Source organism: Crocodylus siamensis, chromosome 4 (assembly GCF_052110815.1).
Source record: "Crocodylus siamensis isolate JL-2025a chromosome 4, ASM5211081v1, whole genome shotgun sequence".
Taxonomy (NCBI): Eukaryota; Metazoa; Chordata; order Crocodylia; family Crocodylidae; genus Crocodylus; species Crocodylus siamensis.
The window spans coordinates 101604300-101626280 of NC_143398.1; the positions used below are offsets into that span (position 1 = coordinate 101604300).

At 44.4% G+C, this 21981-nt stretch overlaps 1 long non-coding RNA gene across 1 annotated transcript in view; it reads right to left on the reverse strand.

Moving 5' to 3' along the window:
- Positions 1-21540, reverse strand: part of LOC149866244 (uncharacterized) — a 36457-nt gene extending 14917 nt beyond the window's left edge. The window contains exon 1 of the long non-coding RNA XR_016441582.1: positions 21420-21540. This is a non-coding gene — a long non-coding RNA (uncharacterized LOC149866244). The remainder of the gene's footprint in view (positions 1-21419) is intronic.
- Between the last annotated feature and the right edge of the window lie 441 nt (positions 21541-21981).

The following is a 21981-nucleotide window of genomic DNA, read 5'->3' on the forward strand; positions in this document are numbered from 1 at the left end:
GTCAATGGACAGGACCAATAAATGATACAATCTGTAAACGAGAATTCAAACTGATTAAATAAAATCTCTAATGGGAATTAGGAGTATTGGCAGTATTTATTTCTTATTGCCTTCTTATTGCCACATAAAATACTAGGGGCCAAATCTTCAGCTGGTGGAAACTGGCAAAGCACCACTGAAGTTATGCCAGCGTGTGCCAGATCCCCCTTTCCATTACGGCAACATTAACCACAGGGAGTAGGCCCCATTGCAAAAGCAGAATCAATCTAATTTATGCAATTTTATGTAATCAGTGTGGTTTAGATCAGTAGTGAACAGAAAAAAAAAACATTTGCCCTTTTGTGATGGGGACAAATCTTAGACCAGGTTCCACAATTTTTAAACCAATCTATGTGTGGGAAACTTCTGTTCGTTATGGGTATAGACTGATTTATGGTCACTTATACTGGTAAAAGTGTAATGGCTGTACCTGGCCAGGATAGTTAAGTGTATATTAGCTGAGTTACTTCAGTTACACAGCAGTAAAGCTGAAAAAAGAATCTGGCCTTCAATGACTATAGATTTAAGATATGTTTCCCCATGCCCTGATTTAGCAAGCATCTATGGTATTTGAGTCCAACCAACTTCAGTGGAACCTAAATCACCTGATTAAAATTACACATGTACCTAAAGGTTTTGCTGGTTTGGGGCCAGGAGTCCAAAGAAGTAAGGGCCTGTCTGCTGGGGGGAGCATGGGTTTTGGCTTATCTATGCAGCATTCATGGTGGATCTCAGGGAAGGTAGGACTGAGTGTGCTTTGCCCACCCAAGGCTGCTGCTATACTCCTGAGCTGAAAGTTTCCCCATGAAACCCATTCTTGAGCCCTTAGTCTTTGGCAGGTCTGAGAGCAGCTGCTGGGGCTGGGTCCAGAGCAACCTTACAAGAGAACTTCATGCTCTGGAGCACATCAGTGGACTTGGGTGCTGGTGGAAGGTTAGGCTTCTGTCTAGAGTGACACCCAGGTAGGTTGGGATCTTCTCACAAGGTAAAACTTTTCCCTCCACAGCAACTCTCATCTTGGCATTCGTGGCGTGATCGTTCAGGTGAAAAAGTGCTGAGGTAGTCTTCTGTATATTCAGTTTCAATTGCCACTGTTTTAGGTAGGAAGCTATGAGTTCCATGTCACAGTTCAGTTTGGCCTCTGTTGATGATATGTTATTACTGGCAGCAGCAAGTGCCATGGGTTGTCTCTATAAATGTATTTGGACGATGTGGTGCTTCCATAGTCTGCTGTGTAGATGTTAAACAGAGACCTGGGTGCCAAACTGTGTCGTAGGCTGTTGTTAGGTCAATTAAAATCACTTTTACCTTTTCTCGATTCTCAAATGCTCTATCAATATCAGTTGTAAGAGCTGCCACACAGTCAAGGGTTGATCAGTTTCTTCTGAAACCTGCTCGCTCACGTGGCAGCTGTTGGCCAATGCCACTGGTAGGTGTTGTAAGGTTTTGGCCCCCTCTTTGTTGGGTGCCTTGCTCCCCAGTAACATCAGGGTGAGACCCAGTTTCGGTGCCACCTAGATGGTTGCTGCCCCTTCTCACCTGCCATGTCTTTGATGTTGTTGGTGGGGAGGCAGTTCCCTGTCGGTGACCCGAAGGGGTCTCGGTCCTGGGTGTCTTCATGGGGCTCCAAACCTCCTCCTTTACCCCACCCTTACCATGTCCTTGGCCTGGGTAGATGCTGCTCCCCGCAGGTCTTCCCACACTGCCCACCTTGGAAAACGGGCCTTCCTGACCATCAATCTTCAGGGGTCCGTCCCTCATCTCTGTGTCTGCTTCCCCTCTCCTGAGAAACTAAACCTGCCCTGTTCTGGGCCAAACTATAACTGAAGAAACTCAACTGAAAAATGACTTGCTCCTGTCTGCAGGGCTCCCAAGATTCCCTCTCTCTCAGCCCTCTATCCCTTGGGGAGACTCGTCCATCCCCTTTGTCTTAGTAGGCGTGGGTACAGGCAACCGCCCTGTGCCCAGCCTCTACCAGCTCTTCTGGCATCACCTCCCTGGGGCCCAGCTGACCTGTGGTCCAGTTGTCCTGGTCCTTCCAGCTGGTATCACCTACTTCCCCCTTCTCACGATCCCCTGTGCTCTGCCCACTGCTGGGCTGTCTGGGATGCCTGTGGGCTTGAGGAGCCATCCCCAGCCACGGTGCCCAAGCTCCTGGTTGGAGCCCTGCTGCTCCCTGGTGGCATCCCTTGTGGCTGCTGCCCCTCAGTGGGGCTCCCTTGCCCCTGTCAACCCCTGAGGCTGCCCTCTGCCTCACCTGTCTGGGTCCTCTAGCAGATGCCCAACTCCTTCTTGGGGCAGCTGGAGTTGGAGCCTACTGGCTCTGCAGCCAGCATCTCCCAGCCTGACGTTCTACTCCTGGCTTCCTGTGCGCTGGCTCAGCTGGATCCCCAGCTGCCTTTTGAGCAGCCCATGCTGCTCTCGGGAGCCATGCCCCCAGTGCCACCGATATGCAGGCTCAGGCAGCTGTGGAACTGCTGAGCCTGCATGTTGGTGTTCTCCTTTCAGGTGCCACTTCCTGGCTCCTAAGGTAAGTGCCAGGGTGTGTTGGTGAGGGTCTGGGCCACATTGTGGGGTTTTTGCCTCCCCTCACATATCCCCCCCTCAAGATGCTGCTAGGCACTCTTCCATTATTACCTGGTGCTGGGCGTGTGTGTGACAGGACGTCTCCTGAAGATCTTGAGAGTCTTCCAGTGTGTCCCTTGAATGGCATCAGGACAGAAAATCAGCTACCACATTATTTTTCCTAGGTTTGTATTCTATGGAAACTGGAATGGCTGCAATACCAAGGCCCAACATGTGTTATCTTAGCATTATCTATTCTGGCCGACTTTAGCCATTTCAAGGGAGCATGGTCTGTTATGTCTGTGAATTCTCTGCTGAGCAAATAATATCGGAAGTATTCCACCCCCACTTCAGGGCCAAACATTCCCTCTCAATGGTAGCATACCTTCTTTCTTGATCATTGAGCTTCCTGCTGGCATAGGCTACTGGTCTCTCTGCTCTCTCTACCTTCTGGGATAAGACTGCCTCCAGTACTTGGCCTGATGCATGTCAACTTGCAGGATAAACGGTATTGAAAAATCCAGTGTGTGTAATACCACCTCCCTGCAGAGGCCCATTTGACTCCCTTGAAGGCCCTGCTTTGTTCTTCCTCTAGTTTTATGGTTCCATGTTCCCTTCCCTTTGATTATATTTGTGAGGTGGGCTGTGAGCCCTGCAAAATGGGGAATGAACTACCTATAATAGCTGGCCAGGCCCAGGAACGTCCGCATTTGCTTTTTTGTCTGCAGGATCTCATATCTCTGTATAGCGACCACCTTATCAGCCAATGGTTTAATTCGACCTTGCCCCACGAAAAATCTGAGGTATTTTGTCTTGGCTTGTCCAGCACGCACTTCTTGGGGTGGGTCGTCAGGCCTGCCTGCCTCAGCTCCTGCAGCGCCAGCCAAACCACGCATATTTGATGGTCCCATGTTTCAGTATACACCACAGTGTCATCAATATAGGTGGCCACGTGCTGGTGATAGGGAGCCGGTACCCAATCCATCAACCTCTGAAAGGTTGCTTCTGCCCCATTGAGGCCAAAGGGCATCCTGCAGAACTTGCACAGTCCCCATGGGGTCCCAAATGCTGTCTTGGCCCTATCTTCCAGACACAAAGTTATTTGCCAATAGCCCTTGGCCAGGTCAAAGTGGATATAAACCATGCCTGTTCTATTCTTTCTAGCAACTGTTCCACTTGGGGCATAGGGAAGGCATCAAATTGTGTCATGGCATTGAGTTTCTGGAAGCGGATACACAACCTCAATGTCCCGTCAGCCTTTGGGACCATTACTATTGGGTTATGCCAGAGACTCTGGAACTCCTTAATAATTCCTTGTTCCAGCATTTTCCTTATTTCTTCTCTTACCACTGGATATCAATTCACCTTTCCCTCACTATGGCTCCTTTGAGTATCATAATTTTATGGATTACGCCCTCGGCCTTCCCCGGTATCTTGCTGAACACATCGGCAAAGTCCCACACTATTCTTGCCAGTTGTCCCCTCTGCTCAGTCGTGAAGTCTTGGCTTATGGAGACTCCACCCCTGCTGGCTCATCTAGGGCTCTCCCCAGCTCCTCTCTTTCTGGGATCGGCATAGCTAGGAGCCCTTTCAGTTCATGCCATTGCTTCAGAAGGTTAACATGCTAGATTGTCTTTCTCATCAATGTCCAGGTCGCAGTACCTCATAGTCGACTGGGCTGACCCTACAGATGATCTGGAAAGGCCCTTGCCAACAGGTCAGGATCTTGCTTGTGGAGCTGCATAGTAGTACTAGTACCGTTTGTCCTACTTGGAATTTGTGCTCTCCCATGTTCTTATCATACTGCTGTTTTTCTCATTTCTGGGCCTCCCTCAGGTTATCCCCAGCCACACGGTTCGCTTTCCACAGCCTCTCCATCAGCATCTGCACGTACTGAGATGGGGGGGTCTTCTCCTTCATCTGTTCTCTCCCATCCTTCCTGAACCACATCCAATAAACCCCAAGCTGTATGCCCAAAAACCAGCTCAAATGGGGTGAAACCCAATGACGTCTGAGGTGCTTCCCTTATGGTGAACAGCAGAGGGGGAATCAGCAGGTCCCACCATCATGGGTCTTCCTGCATGCATCACCAGAGAATGACCTTAAATCACTCTACTAAGTCATTCATCTGTGGATGGTATATTGATGTACGGAGGTGCTTTATGCACAGGACCTGACAAAGGCCTTTCATAATGTGAAACATAAAGTTTGTACCCTGGTCTGTAATGATCTCATGGGGAAAACCCATCCAGGAGACCCATGGCTGCCTTTTGAGAAGCCCGCACTGCTTGGAAGCCACGCCCCCAGTATTTGCCAATGTGCAGACTCAGGCAGCTGTGGAACTGCCAAGCCTCTGTCAGCATCTCCTTCCAGCTGCTGCTTATCCCAGCTCCTAAGGTAAGTGCTGGGGCACGTCGGGCAAACATCCAGGCCACACTTGGAGGGGCTTTTGCCTCCCCTCTCACAGTCAACAGTTGGTATGAACCAGTTCAGGATAAGCTGCTCTAGGAGTTTATAGACCACTGATAGAAGTGATATGGATCTATAGCTTTTTGGGCCTGTTGGGTCTTTCCCTAGCTTCTGTATTGCAATGACATTGGCCTTACACGAGACTTTAGATATTTTGCAATGATGCATGCATGTTGACAGAAAGCTGCATAGCCAGTCTTGGGCTATAGTTTGGTGAGATATTCAGGAAAAATGTGGTCAGGGCCACCAGCTTTGCCTGTTTTAATGTGAGAGAGTGCTGTCTTCGTATTCATCAAAACCATCATAGAGGAAGCAGAAGACACCATACTGTCATCATGGCCCCAGAGAAGGTGGGAAGAGCAATGAAATAACAACCACACCCCACTATACAATTATATACAGCTACCATCCTTACACCCTCCTGGTTATAAACTCCCATGTAAGGCCTGGGTAAACCTAAATTAACTGTGATCAGTCTATGGAGCCTTCAATGAAATCAAACATAAAATGGCCCTTACAAACTCACCATCATGCCCCTATGGCAAAGGAGATCAGACAGTACAGCATATATTAATTAACTGACTGCCTTTTATATGGTCCACCAGGGAGAGCGAACACTGAAACATTGCAGTAATGTTGATGGATCTGCTCTTAAATGGTTGGAAGAGTCGACTTTCTGAAGTCACATACAAGAAGCAGAGGACTTGGTTGGGCACAACATGCTCAGTCTTGTCCTCCATGAGACCTGCTGCTGATCTCATATGAACAAGCTCTGAGTCCTTGTGCTTAGCACAGAATACAGGACCAGATATTTTCATATTCTCTAACTTGCAGAGGTTAGATGAGATCAGGGATGGATATGGGAGCAGGGTGGGGGGTGAGGTGGCCAATAGCAGAAATGGAAGGCCTGATCCCTCCTCCTGAGCTGGGTGGGCAGTCAGTGGCACATACTGCATCAGCCAAGGGCCTGATCCTGTTGGAACAAGGCTGTCTGGTCCCTGTTCTCAAGCTGGCTGGGCAGCCAGTGGCACCTGTCACATCCTGCCAGCCCCAAAGTCCCCCCCTCCCTACTCCACCCCACCCCTCCCCACCCCACACACACAAACATACAAGCTCTTTTTTAAAATTATAGATCTGGAGGTGGATAAGATTATCATAATTCTTCTTACAGGTCATGAAATATATAAATGATGTAATGGACTGTAATGTTGAAAGTCATGTAGTGTAATGTTGTAAGCTACAGGTCTCAGAAGCCTCTAGGGGACTGGAAAAAGGAACTGCAAAGTGCACTACAATACCCAGAAGGCTGCAGGGGATGAAGGAAGCAGAAAAGCAGTGAAGGAGTGAGGGATGGCACAACTGAGAGAGACACATGGCTGGAGACTCAGAAGGAGTGGCAGAGCCAAGACTGCAAGCTGCAGCAGTGGGGTTCAGACATGGGAGCCCTGGCAGATGGCAATTGGATTAAGTGTTTTTGGAACCAGAGGTTGGTTGGGAGTCTTCCAGAGTTGTGGGAGGGTTTAAGATTTCTCAAGTGCATATACTGCAGTATTAGTGTTCTCTACATGTCACCTGTTCTTGGGTTCATTGATTCATATATTTTAGGGTCAGAAGGGACCTATTAAATCATCAAGTCTGACCCCCTGCCCTGGGCAGGAAAGAGTGCTGGGGCCAGATGACTCCAGCTAGGTGTTTGTTCAATCTCCTCTTAAATATCTCCAAGGAAGGGGACAGCACCACCTCCCTTGGAAGCATATTCCATATTTTGGCAACCCTCACTATAAAGAATTTTTTCCTGAAGTCCAGTCTAAATTTGCTTTCCTTCAGTTTGTGGTCATTGTTTCTAGTTACCACGATGGGTGCCCTGGTAACCATTGTATCCCCTATTTTCTGCTGTCCCAGGAAATACTTTGTAGATGGCCACAAGATCACCTCTCAGCCTTCTCTTGCAGGGGCTGAAGAGATTCAGGTTCCTCAATCGGTCCTCGTAGGGTTTTTTTCTGTAGGCTTTTAACCAGATGGGTGGCCTTCCTCTGAACCCTTTCCAGGTTATCTACATCCCTCCTGAAGTGTGGCACCCAAAACTGGACACTACTCCAGCTGCATCCTGACAATGCCACATAGAGGGGAAGTTTCACCTCCCTAGACCTGTTTGTGATGCACCTACTTATGCAAAAAGAATGCAGTTAGCTTTACTTATTACTTCATCACATTAGTGACTCATGTTCATTTTGGATATTGAACAGTACCAGACCCAGGACAAAGCCTTGGGGGACTCCACTGCCCACATTTATCCAGGTAGAAACTGACCCATCCACCACCACTCTCTGGGTAGTTCCCATAAGCCAATTTTCCACCCACCGGACTGTATAATAATCTATATTGCAACTGTTTCATTTATTTATAAGAATTGGGTGTGACACTGTGTCAAAGGCCTTTTTAAAATCTAAGTAAATAACATCTACTTCTATTCCTTCATCCAAGCATTTTGTGACCCGGTCATAAAAAGAAACCAGGTTAGTCAGGCAGCATCTGCCTGCTATGAACCCACGCTGATTGCCCCTTAGCATTATTTTACCCACTGGTCCCCCACAAATGTGATCCTTAACAATTTTCTCAAAGGTCTTGTCAAGTATAGAGGTGAGGCTAACCAGCCTATAGTTACCTGGTTCCTCCTTCCTCCCCTTCTTGAAAATAGGGACCACACTGGCCCTTTTCCAGTCCTCCAAAACCTGTCCTGAACACCATGAGTGCTCAAACAGCTGTGCCAGCAGAGCCGCTATTCCACTAATCAAGCTAATTCCCTAAGTACCCGAGGATGAAGATCATCAGGACCTGTTGACTTAAATACATTCAACCCCTCCATGTGCCCCTTTCTTAGGTCAGCACTAATAGTTGGTAGGTATCTGTCTCGTGCTTACCTAAAGTCCCACTGGGATGCATGCTTGTATGTGTGTCCAGGAACACAGATGCAAAGAAATAATTTAGAAGCTCCGCTTTGGCCATCCTATCTGTTACCAGTTGCCCTAGTCCATCTTGAAGGGGCCCTGTGTTACCCTGCGCTTTCTTTTTGCTTCACCACAGTGTCACTGTTTATTACCTATTACCTGGATCCTATTCATATGTACCTTAATGTTAATGTTTATTCACCAGTACCTGTCCCTTTCTCTCTAGCCCATTGGCTTGTGACCCTAATCCCCAGCCTCCCCGGAATTCCTCCTTATGCCAGTTCCTGGGGTTGCAGTGTTTGGTGCAATAATTTTGAGGAAGCTAAAAGCAAAATACTAGATGGCAGCAAAGCTACTAGAAATATGAAAAGATGTTTACCTGCCTCTTGAAGTACACCCGAGAAAATGGGTAGAAAATGGCCGAGTACCATTTTTCCTCCTTTAACAGACAACTTCCAAACTACAAGATAAAGTGTACTAAACAAATGGACTTGCTGTGTCACAGCACTCAATTACTGCAAAGTGAAATTTCAGTTTGCCCTCTTCTACACACAGCTAATGAATTACTCCATTTCCCATCCTGCTTACCAGTGGGAACAGGGAAGTAATGTTCATGGAAGGGCACATGAAGGGACACAACCAACAGAACAGCAAATCTGAATAGACACCTAGATTTTTCACTTGATCAGACTGATATATCTGGTTACAAAGAAGCCAGAAATCTGAGGATTGTTCTGAAGAGGAATTGTGGAAGGGTCAGTGATTAAAGTGAGCAGGAAACCAAGAGAGATCTCATGGTCCTGCATTAGGGGATAAAGCTCCTTTAAGCATATGAAAGAATTCTTTTGTGGAAAACAATATAATTATCCATACCCAGACAAAAACTAGATCTCAACCCATGCAAGCTGGTACTGAAGTGAATAGGAGGTTGTCAAAATAAGGATGGATAAAACACTGAGAAAGGACTTCTTAACTTTGCCTATTGAGAAAAATAGGAGCAAACAATCCATGTGTTTTCCCCCTTTTCGTAACAGATGGTGAGCTCCCAAATGCTACTTACAACAAGAAAACTGAGTGCTTGGGCCAAATTTTGATCAAGTGAAAATGATTATTGTAAGGTTAATGGTGCATTCAGCTTCCCCTTGCTTAACAAGAGAAGTGGAAAAATGTTTTCTGGAAAATAGTATCAGCCCTTGGCAGTTGTTAAGTATGATTTGGAAGACGTTGTAATATATATGCTCTCTCAGGGACCCTGTTTTCTTTACCTTACATGGCTTTTCTTTTTGTAATACCTCCTCTTGTCTTCTCATCTTCTTATACCATCCCATTCTTGCTATTACTTTTCCATTACATGTTCTCTGGCATTTCCCGTGTAGTGGCTCACACTAGATGATAATAACGGTCCATCAGACTTTAAAATATATTAACATTTTGCTTTTAACTTCCCTTTCTACTAATTCCATCTCATACCCTCACACTTAAAATGTTTCTCCTTGGACTCCCCCTGTGTTCTGCAATTCTTACCCATTTCTTATCTTTCTCTATCTCTTTGCCCGTCTTTTAAATATTCAAAAGTGATGTAAACTGCCCTTCACCTGTGCAAAACATTCTTCATATCTCTGTCCTGGATTTCTAGTCAGTTGATGGTAGATACAATCTGTCCATATTCTCCAGAGCCGATTAATCCTCCCACTATTTTATGAAGCTGTTTTAATTATTAAAACTCTACCATTTGGCCAAGATGTGCTTTCATATCCAATGAAATGAACTCATATGAACACAACAGAAAAAAGGATCACCCTTAGTGTAACTCCACTCAATAAAATTACTCCTCAGATTAATTTAGTCTAGTGGGATTATGCCATCGAAAGGCAATATTAGGTTTATTTTTTTTGTTTGATTCAGATCTTGGATGTACCACTGTAAATCTAAGCAAACCACATCAATGCTAGTGCAATTAGCTCAGTATGCATGTGACTGTCTAGGATACGGTGTGCAGTCTTCTTTGTTTCAAAAGAAAATGTTTCTGGTTTTGTGCCATTACTCTGGAAAAAAAACCCTACCCTTTATATTATTCCCAGTTTAAAAGTGATATTGTGGTCTGGATTTGAGTATTTGAAGACCACCAAATTCTACCCTATGAAACTCTGGTAACGTTACTGAAGTTGCATGGATGCAAGTCAAGGAAAGATTTGGTCCATTTATTTTAAATGGGCCCAGTTTTAAATACCAGATTTTACAAAGTGGTTGCCTGCAATAGCAAAGCACTGGACATCATGATCCAGGAGGTCCTTCCAATATTATGTTTTTTGTTCCTATGTACTTGTGTCAAAGGTAAATTGAGTACTCTGCTGTATGAACATGGGAGCTCCTGCATTAGATCAGAATACTTACTCCACTATTGCAATGCCCTTGTGCCAATTGTATCTTCTCTTCTGGAGGAAAAAGGAGGATATCTCTGCAGCCAATTATAAGCTAACCTACACGTAGGAGAAGTTTCTTCCTATCCCATGCTCAGAGGTTACTGTATGCACTAAGAATGATATCCTTTTTTAACCATTTTAAAGATATTTTTAAAGAATAAAGGTATAAAGATTTAGTATTAAAGCTAAAATGATAGACATTAGGGAAGGAAAGAAAATTGCATGTGGAATCTTGTTAATCCAGGGTATAGTTGTCAGGGAGCTCCCAATGTACTTGAACCTGCTCTGCTAAGTAGGCAATGAATAAGCAGTGGACCTTGCCCTGACACGATGGGATCGCCATTCTCATTCATGAGAGGGTTCCATCTTCATTTTAGTTTCCCCCAAAGCTGACTACCGAGTAAAGAGTGCATGCAATCACATTACATTTACATTGGCTTTTGAGTTCAGTCCAAGACTCAGGGTGTGACACAAGAGCCTACATTCATAGCCAATATAAACAATACAGAAAGTAGGGAGAGGACAGCAGCATTGACTGAAAATGCTATTATCCAGGTAAGATGTTAAACAAAGGTGTCTTCTTCTCTATTTGATTGCAGTCCAAACTGAAGTTAAAAATCTGGCACCCTTTTTTAAATGATACAATGATAGCCCATAATTCCAGTCAGCATAACTGCCCATATTAAAAAAAGTTTTAGTGTCCATGTGAGCTATTTCTAGGTGCAGAATGGCTAGTGTTTGCATGCACGGTCACTACATTGCCATTAACTGAGAGCCAAATTCCGGGGCCCTTTATCAAGCAAAATTGTGACTGGCTTCAATAGACCACAGAGCTTGGCAGCAACTGCTTATTGTTAAGTACTTTGGGATACCTCAGAAATGAATGGAGCTCTATAAAAATCCAATCCTATTGTAAAGAAACCAGCTGTCATGAATTAGGACTACATTTTAGCTTTTTGAGATGTGGACTGCTGTCCAGTAGGGAATGAATTGAGAACTCAAGTCATTTAACATTAAAATAGAGATTTATCTTTCTTTTCCCAGAAAAGTAAACCCAGGGATTTTAGATCTATAAACCACGTATAGCGTATCACCCAAACAATTCCTTTTGAGGTTTGAAAAACCTCTTGCTGCTAATTATTGGTTGTAGATGTCCCAAAAACTGGAATTTTAATGCTGGGTTTAATTAAAATGCCTCCAATAATAGTCACAGATTTTGCAACGCAAGTGCTAATGGGCTGGAGCCTGCTTTTGCAGCTCTACTGAGTTTAACAGAACTATATGAGAAAGTAACATGAGCCAGATTTGGCCCAATATTTGTAAAATGGCTTTTGCTGTTAATCTGACTGAGGTCCGCTTTCCAAAAAAGAACATTACTTGGAAAGCAATGGATTTACTGCCTGAATTTTATCATTTCCTGTTCTACAAAACAATAGGAGTGAAAAGGAACCTTTCCAATTTTTTGACCCTTTAATTAATAAGACATTCTTCAGTGTGCGATAGGAAAAAATATGATGAATGCACTTGATTGGTTATGATTAATAGTGGTCAAGGGAGGTTTTAGAGACATGAGATGCCCATAAACATGGAATTAATACCAAAATGAACATTTTTATAATGTCCATTTTGGCATTCTCTCTTGCCTATGTTGTTTATATGTCATTTAATTAATGCTTTAAAAAAATAAAACACAAACATCTCTTTGCAAACCATAACAATTCAATGCATGATTTATGTGGGTTTGAACTGGCACAGTTAGCAAAACATTCCTAATGCCACTTTATTTCCACTAACCATTTGTACTGTAAACTTTAGGGGAAGGTTCTGTGCCAGTTTTGAAAAGTTCAGGCACAGGGCACTTTGAATATAGGGGTCAGACAAGCCTACTCACTGATATGATTTAACAATATAATTAGCAGTAATTAGGGAAAGGTCGGGAACTACACCAACATTACAGGTTTTTGAACCATATAATCCAGAGTTTAGAATTATGTTTATTTTGCTCTGAGGAAATAAATATCACTGGTCAAATTTGAAAACTGTAGATCTGATTCACCCCTCATGATTCACTGATGTAAGTCAAAAGTGACCACAGTGAAATAAAGACAGAATATTACCATTTTAAAAAGAGAACCAGACCTAATGTTCTCTCATCTGGACTGCTATAAGATGATGAGGCAATCAGTCTAGAAAGGACCATACAAACTATGGGTGTGTCTACATGTGCTAATTTAAGGCTGCAGGTTTACATGCACCCACCCTTAATGCGCCTTAAAAATGGCAATTTTAGGCTGTTCATGCCTAATTTTGATACCTGCAACAGTAGGTATCAAATTTAGGCACGAATAGCTAAAGTGCCTTAATACACATGTCGACACGCTAAGGCGTATTAATGCTGGAAGATTTCTTCAACAAAAAGCCACTTAACTGATCAACCCGTGTTTGAGATTGGTCTTGGTACGTAGTGAAGAATTTATAAAAGATGTGGTAATAGTAAATAATTATAAATTATGTGATCATGGGTTGACTCTGGTTAAATTAAATGGAAGATAAAGTCAATTTGTAGCTAAAATTACAGATTTTAAGAGGACGAACGTTTAGAAATTAAGGGAACTAGAAAGCAAATAGCAATATAAGTAAAAGAACAAAGAAAGGACTAGAGCTCTGATGCAATGAGAAGGGGCAAGATATTAAAGATAATTCAGAGATACCCAGTAATTTAGGGATAAATGAATACTTTTCTGACATTTCCAAAAAGGGTGGATTTTGAAAGAACTGGGGCATGAAATGATAGATGAAATAGCAAGGATTTTACATAAATTTATCATGTCAGTGGTAGTACTAAATACCTAGAGAATAGCAAATATGGCTCTTGTATTTAAAAAGGGGGAGAACTAATCTGGACACTAACATACCTATTAGTCTGACCTCAATATTATGCAAGACTTTGCAATAAATTTTGAATACAAGAATAATTATAGGCATGGAACCCAATAGAAAATAAGTCATAGTGCAATATAGATCTACCAAATGTACAGCATGATAGACTGACCTGCTATCTTTCTTCCATAAGATACTTTTCTAAACAGAGGAAATATAACAGATCTACTCTATATGAAATTTAGTAAAACAGTTGATAGAATGCCATATGAGAGAATTATTTGATAAGATGAAAAAAGTCAGCATTAATAGAATGAGTGTAAGGTGGTTAAGGAACTGGTTAAAGTGAACAATGGCTTGTGTTGAAAAGAGAAGTATCACACTGGAGAGACAAAATGAGTATAATTCCTCAAAGCCTGATCTTCAGCTCAGTTGTATTTAATATTTACAGTAATGACATTGGCACACATCTACACATGCACTTTACCATGGAGTTGACTAGCCCCGCAATAAAGCGTCACAGTCTACACACGTGCTGGAATTATGATGCATTAAATTAATTAACTCCAATTTAGGATAGTACTGACAGGGGAAAATACTATCCCAGGATGGAGTAATTACATGAGCTCAAATGCATATGTAGACTGTGACCTAGGCTGGCTGGGGCACAAGGGTGCTACAGTGCGGGACTGTCTGCCACCTAACTATGCACTGTAGCACCCTTGTGCTGCAGCCAACCCCTACACTGCCCAATGCTACCGCCTGCAACCCAGGGCTGCTCCGACCCAGCTCAAACTGCTGCAGTCTCAGGCACACGTACAGATACTATGCCCAAGAGCAACTGACTCCAGGATGAACTGCACCAGAGTTTATTGCTACGTGCTAATTGCATGTGTAGATGCACCCAGAGGATCAGAACATCATACAGGAAGAACATAGTATCCCATCCTATTCTCATAAACATAAATGTTGGCAGTGAGGTCCGCCAAGGCTCAGTCCTTGGGCTGGTGCTGTTCAATATCTTCATCAGTGACCTGGATGAGGGCGTGGAAAGCACCCTGTCCAAATTCGCAGATGACACCAAACTTTGGGGAAAAGTAAACACACTGATGGGAAGAAACCAAATCCAGGCAGAACCTGGACAGGTTAGATAAGTGGGCAGAGAACAATAGTGGTCAGTTAAACAAGGACAAGTGCAAGGTGCTGCACCTAGGGAGAGGGAATCACCAGCACACCTACAGGTTGGGGGAGGACCTTCTCAGCAGCACAGCAGCAGAAAGAGATCTTGGAGTTGTTGTTGACTCCAAGACGAATATGAGTTATCAATGTGATGAAGTAATAAGCAGAGCTAACCGGACTTTGTCATGTGTTACTAGGTGCATCACGAACAGGTCCAGAGAGGTGATGCTTCCCTTTTATGTGGCACTAGTCAAGCCAAAGCTGGAGTACTGCATCCAATTTTGGGCACCGCAATTCAAGAGTGATGTGGACAACCTTGAGATGGTCCAGAGGAGGGCCTCTCGTATGGTTAGAGGCTTGCAGAGAAGACCCTATAAGGAAAGGCTGAGGGACCTGGACCTTTTCAGCCTCCACAAGAGAAGGCTGAAGAGAGATCTTGTGGCAATATACAAATTCACCAGGGGGAGGAGGGGGGCAGCAGGGAATAGGAGATGCTCTGTTTACCAGAGAACCCTTGGAATAACCAGGAATAATGGCCATAAGCTGATAATGAGTAGATTTAGGTTGGACATCAGAAAGAACTTCTTCATGATTAGGGTTGCCAGAATCTGGAATGGGCTTCCAAGGAAGGTGGTACTCTCCCCTATCTTCATAGATTTCATAGACATTAGGGCTGGAAGGGACCTCAGAAGATCATCGAGTCCAGCCCCAGGGGCAGGAAGTCAGCTAGGGTAAAACGATCCCAGTAAGATATGGGATCTTAAAGGAGTCCAGAGTAGGTGCTTGCACCACCTCTGGTAGCAGTCTGTTCCAGGCCTTTGGGGCTTGGACAATAAAGTTCTTTCTTATGTCCAGGCCTGGCACGGTCTTGGAGGAGCTTGTGACCGTATGACCTTGTCGTCCCTTGGGGCAGTCTGGTGAACAGGTATTCCCCAAGATCCTGATGTACACCCCTTATATACTTATAGGCAGCCACCAGGTTCCCCCCGAGCCTGCACTTTTCCAGGCTGAAGAGTCCCATGTCTCTCAGCCTCTCATCATAAGGCCAGTTCTCCTGACCTCTGTTCATATGCGTGGCTCTCCTCTGGACTTTCTTGAGCTTCTCCACATGCTTTTTAAATTGTGGAGCCCAGAATTGGATGCAGTACTCCAGCTGTGGCCTCACCAAGGCCGAGTATAGAGGGAGGATGACATCCTGGGATTTGCTTGAAAAGCATCTATGGATGCAAGCCAGAGCTTTGCTCACTTTACCAGCTGCAACATCACACTTGTGGCTCATATTCGTCTTGTGGTGAAGCATGACCCCCAAGTCCCTTCTGGCCGTGGTGCTAGCAAGCATAGCACTGCCAAGCCTATAAGCATGCTGCGGGTTTTTTTCCTCAAGGTGGAGTAACTTTCATTTTTTGGTGTTGAACACCATTAGGATTTCATCCACCCATTTTCTGAGCCTATCTAGGTCAGCCTGGATCACCAGCCTATCCTCAGGTGTGGATGCTTTACCTCAAAGTTTGGGGTCATCAGTGAACTTGGCCAGTCCACTTCTCATACTGTCTGCATCATTAATAAAGATGTCAAAGAGTATAGGCCCAAAGACAGAGCCCCACTGGTCATGGCGCACCACGATGATTTACTTCCATCTATTACCACTCTCTTGGTCCGACCTTGGAGCCAAGTCCCCACCCATTGAACTATGATGTAGCCCAGGCTACAGTTGGCCAGTTTTTCCATGAGGAGATCATGTGACACCAGATTGAAGGCTTTTTTAAAATCAAGTTATATCTCATCAATTTCTTCTCCCTTGTCCAGGTGATATATCATCTTGTCATAGAAGACAATGAGACTGGTCAGGCAAGACCTACCCACAACAAACCTATGCTGGCTATCCCTTGGGATGTTGCCATCAGCCAGGTTGTCAAGAATGATCTCTTTGATAATTTTTTCCAAGATCTTCCCTAGGATAGAGGCCAGGCTGATAGGGCTGTAGTTCCCCAGATCTGCTTTCCTCCCTTTCTTGAAGATAGGCACCACATTGGCCTTCTTCCAATCTTTGGCCACTTGACCTGAGTGCCATGAGTTCTTGAAGATCCATGCCAGTGGCTGAGATATGAAGTCTGCCAGCTCCTTAAGTACCCTGGGGTGTAAACTGTCTGAGCCAGCTGACTTGAAGGTGTCCAGCCTCTCAAGGTGTTCCTTCACATGGTCTACATTAATGAAGGGTAACAATTCTCCCTCACCCTGGCCATCCCGTACCGTATTGAGCAGGGCCGTTCCTTGGGGCTGGTGAAAAACCTACACAAAATGCCCATTAAGCAGGTTGGCTTTTTCCTGGGCGTCACTTGTCTCATTTGGTTTAGCGGGGTCCAATGTTACCCTTGCTTTTCCTCTGGCTCCCCACATGCCTAAAAAAGGACTTTTTATTGTCTTTGATACGTGTAGCCAGTTGGAGTTCAGTTGCAGCCTTGGCTTTCCTGGTTTACTCCCTACAGGTCTGCAGCAGTGCAGAGTACTCATCCTTTGAGGTGGTTCCAGTCTTCCATCCTTTATAGGCCCTTCTTTTTAGTCACAGGAGGTCCACTAATTCCCTGCAGAGCCAAGGGGGCTGCTGTGCCCTTTTGCTGCCTTTCCTCCGAGATGAGATAGACATTGCTTGTGCTTCCAGGATTGCTCCATTGAGGAGTAACCACTCATCCTGAACTCCCCTCCCCTTTGAGTCATGGTCATTCCCTCCCCTCCCCTTGCCAACAAGCCTTCTGAACTTGTCAAAGTCAGCTTTCCTGAAATTGAGGACTTCTGCATTGCTGACTGACTTGCCAGCTTTACGGTGGATAGTGAATGTGATCAGCTCATGGTCACCGTCTCCCAGTTTCCCTTCAGTCATTAGGTCACTGACTAGATCATCCCCCATTACCAGTACCAGGTCAAGCAGCACTTTGCCTCTTGTTGGTCCATAGACGTCTTAAGTCAAGCTTTGAGAAAGCTTTGCGACCGCTTGGATTTGGCCAAGTGCTCTTCCCATGAGATGTCTGGGTAGTTGAAGTCTCCCATGACAACCATGCATCAGAAGCATGCAGCCTCAGCCAGTTCCTTGGCAAATTCCTGGTCGAGCTCTTGATCCTGATTAGGAGGTTTGTAGTAAACTCGTGCCATTGTGTCCCCTGTGCCTGGTTCACCATGAATTTTAACCCAGCCATCCACCCTGGATGCCAATGTCGGCTTGCAGGAACGTGTAGCTTTCCTTGACAGACAGCTACACCCCCGTCCCTTTTGTCTACACGATCTCTTCTGTACTAGGTATAGCTGTCTATACCTGTGGTCTAGTCATAGGTGGAGTCTCACCAGGTCTCCTTTATCCCTATGAGATCATAGTCATTCTTGTTTAGCAGGAGGACTGGTTCCTCCTGTTTGTTCCCCAAGCTCCTGGCATTGGTGTACAGGCATGTAAGTGTCCCATTGGAGGCCCTAGTCTTCACTACACATCGTTTCAGGGCTTGTTTAGGGTTGGATTTTCTTGAGTGCCTTAGCCTGCTGGATTTACAAAGTTGCCCAGTGGGCTTGCTGTAGCAGTAGTTCCCCCATCCCCTGGCAGGCTTAGTTTAAAGCACGACTGAGCAGGTCAGCCAGTCTGGCTAATAAGAGGCTCCTGTCCAGTGCAGTGAGGTGGAGGCCATCTCTTTCCCGCAGACCACTGCCTCTCACCAAAGAGCGGACTGTGATCACGGAAGCTGAAGCCTTCATGATGACACCAGAGCCGCAGTCTTTGGTTAACTACCTGGATCCTCCTCTCCCTCCTCAGCCCATAACCCAAAACCAGGAGGATTGAGGAAAACATCATCTCCTCCCCCAACCCCCTAAGCCCCACTCCCAAATCCCTGTAGCCTCTCATGACCTGGCTGGGATTGCTCCAAACCATGTCATTCATGCCCACATGGATAAGGAGCATAGGGTAGTAGTCAGTGGGCTGAATGAGCTTTGGGATCCTCTCAGCTATGTCCTGGATATGGGCTCCCAGGAAGCAGCAAACCTCCCAGGATAAGGAGTCAGGGTGGCAGATTGTGCCCTCAGTCCCCCTCAGGAGGGAGTCTCCCATGACAACCACTCTGTATGTGGCCTTAGGGAGAACAGGGGCAGTAGCTGTCAGTGAGCCTCCATTGCCTGGCAGCTCTGCAGGCTCTACTGGGGCTGCAAAAGGTTCATACCTGTTGCAAAGCTCCAGTGGGGCAGGGATCCTGGTGCAGTGGGCCTTGGGGCCATTGACTACCTTGTCCAACCCCCTGGCTGGACAGTATGGGAGATCCTTGAGTCCTTCCATGTCCTGGAAGGTGACCTTGGTCTACCCTCAGCCTCCAGGGGGTGAAGGGCCTGGCAGTCGGAGTCTATCTCTTGCTCACCATCCCTAATGGCACGCAGTCTCTGGACTGTGGCCTGGAGATCCTCTATCTGGTGCCCCAGAGACTACAAAGTAGAGCAAACCTCACAAGAATAGGTGGCCACGCTCCTGGTCCCCTGTGCCTGGAAACATGCTAGGCAGCCCCCGCAGCCAAGAGCTAGAGGCTCCATCTGCGTGGAGCCCGGAACCATGGGTTCTGTCTGGGTGGAGACCTCTGAGATGCCAGAGGGGGAGGCTTCATACTCTGAGGGGACCCTCAGGGTGTGGTGTGTGGCCATCCGCATTGTGCCCCTGGGCTCAACGGGGGCGCAACCCTAGCATCTATGAATCTATGAACTGCATGATCTTCAGTAACAGCATAGTAGAAATTGCATGAAATTTAAGAGGACAAATGCAAAGTCATGGACTTAGGAGCTTGTTGCTGGAAATGACAAAGGAGGAAAAAGCTGTGGTATGTTAGTTGATCCCAGAGTTACTATAAGCCATCAGTGTAAAGGGGCCATAAAAAAAGGCAAAAGTGATATATCCATTCAGATATTTCCATTAGACATAGGGAAGTATCGTGCCAGTGTATTCTGCTTCATTGAGACCTCATTTAGAATACTGTATACAGTTCTGTTCACCCATGTTCAAGAAAGATGAGCTCAAACTAGAACAGGTATAAAGTAGGCTACCAGGATGATCAGAGAAAAGAGGAACCCATCTTACAAGAAGAGACTAAAAGAATTTGGCTTGTTTAGTCTGATACAAAAAAGGGCTGAGAAGGGATGGGATTACTGTCTATAAATACACCAGTGGGGTAAATACCAGAGAGGACAAAGAGCTATTTAAACAACAATGTTGGCTCAAAAACAAATGGATATAAACAGCCAGGAAATAAATTTATAGTTGGAAAGTAGAAGGTTTCTAACCAACAGAGAACTAATGTTCTGAAACGGCCTTCAAGTTGGAGCACTAGGGTCAAAATACCAAATTAGTTTTGAGGTAGACTTAAAATTCATGAAAGGGATTATAGGATATGGCTGTGATAGCAGGGCCTTGCTGACTCTGGAGATCCCTTCTAGTCCTATGTTCCATCTTGACTGCATTGGAGCTACACCACCTGAAGATTTGTCCCATTTGGTTTTTGGCCGAGAACATGAATATTGTCAAGTAGATGTAGGTCCCCATTTTCATAAAATAAACTGGGGATTTGAAAATTTTCAGCCTTTAAAGAAAGGCACATGGCCCACAAAATGCTAACCTGATCCTTCCAGTAGGATTAGCTTTCTAGTTATTTTAAGAGTTAACAACATTTAAAAAAACCCTTGAAGCTGAAAGAGGGAAGGAGTGGGAATGGGGGTGGAATTGTCACAAGCAGGCAAGTTAGGGTAAGACCTTAGTGAGCCCTGTCCTTTCAAATTTCCTGTGCTTGACACATCATCAGGATGATGTCAAAGTGACTTAACCAGCTATGACACTTCATTTCAATGATGTGGCCAAGCAGAGGAAATTTGAAAGGATGTGGCTTATGGTACTGAAAACAATCATTTACAGAAATGTGCAGCTGCTGTTTTTCAATTTAAATGAATTTTAAATCCGTACTCCCCTCTCCCAAACATTCACGCATACCACACTGCTTGGAATGTTGGCATTATTCAATTTGCTGAAGATAGCCAAAATGACTATACATGTAGTAAGTGGGTTTGATATAACAACTATGTTATATTTTCTAGTTTATATTATAAGAAGAGCTATGTATACTTATGGTACAATGTGAATGATTTAAAAGAATATTAGCAAGTAACTCCACTTTCTTTGAGAACCTGAGTAAACTAGAAAGTATTAAATTACCTAAACACCGGTAATAACAATGACAACAGGTGCCACCTTTGTCAAGGTCAAGCGTTCTGTTTTCTTTACTACCTTTCATTTTGAAACAGATAATTATGTAGGGCCTAATCCAAATGTCATGGACTTTAGCAGGAGTCCTTCCATTTGGTTCTATGGGCTTTGGATCAGATCCACAGAGGCTGGTGTTCATAGGTCAAACTGCAGAGTTTATTCTTCACAGAACAGTGATGAAAAGGGGAGTATTTATATTATAGAAGTTCCATAGCTAAGACCAAACTAACATCTGTATTCAAAGCAAGAAAGAAATCTTAAGGGAACGGTGCCCTCTTAAAACTTACAGAGCTTTTTCTTCAAGTAGATAAGTAGAATTCAAAGAGTTGTAATAATTTTGTATGGACCTTGTATTGAAATTTTGAGGTTAAACTTTTTGGAATTTGTATAACTGATAGATTTCTGACTTCTTATATTTAAAAACTGACTCATTTTTAAAATGTAAGCAAAACTAAGACATAAGCTATTCTAAGTTTCTCAGCGTGTTCAGTTTTTTAAACTTAAATGAATAAATAGTAAGTTAATGCTGTTATTTAGAACTATTCCTATCCAGCACCGTACCTATACTCCTGGTGCCCCTGGGTGAACTTTTAGTATCAGGCCCCCCTTTGCAAGAAATAATGATCATAATAATAACAAACTTACCATCTTCAGGCCCCCTTCCTGTCCGGGTCCCAGGCGGCCACCCAGTTTGCCCATGCCTGTGTCCGGCCCCGTTTCCATCAATCTTTCTGTGCTTGCTGGTGACTAATCTGAAATGCAAAAAGAGATCTAAGAAATTTAAAATTTTCTCCTGCCGTCTTTTGCACAAGAAAAAGCATTACATATGGACCACAGATTAAAAAAAAATCTCAGATCTACTTGCATTAAAGGTGCTAGAAAAACATAAGCCAGATTTATTGTCTATTGAGAAACCCTTATCTTTAGCTATGCCTTTCCAGGTTCACAATGCAGGTCTGTATTCTTCATTGTGTCAATACTATATAAACTTTTTTAAAGACTTGGTCCCATTTTAAAAAAATGTCTGAATTTCTTAATAACCAGGGCCCTAAGTCCCATTTAAAGAAACCTTTAAGCCCCTTAAATGTGTCTAGAAATTCTATCCACTCTGTCATATGTAATACTAGATTATAAAGTCTTCAGATAAGGGCTCACATGCAGTGTTGCTGTACTCTTATGGAATGTCTACACTGTCAAGAACCAAGCT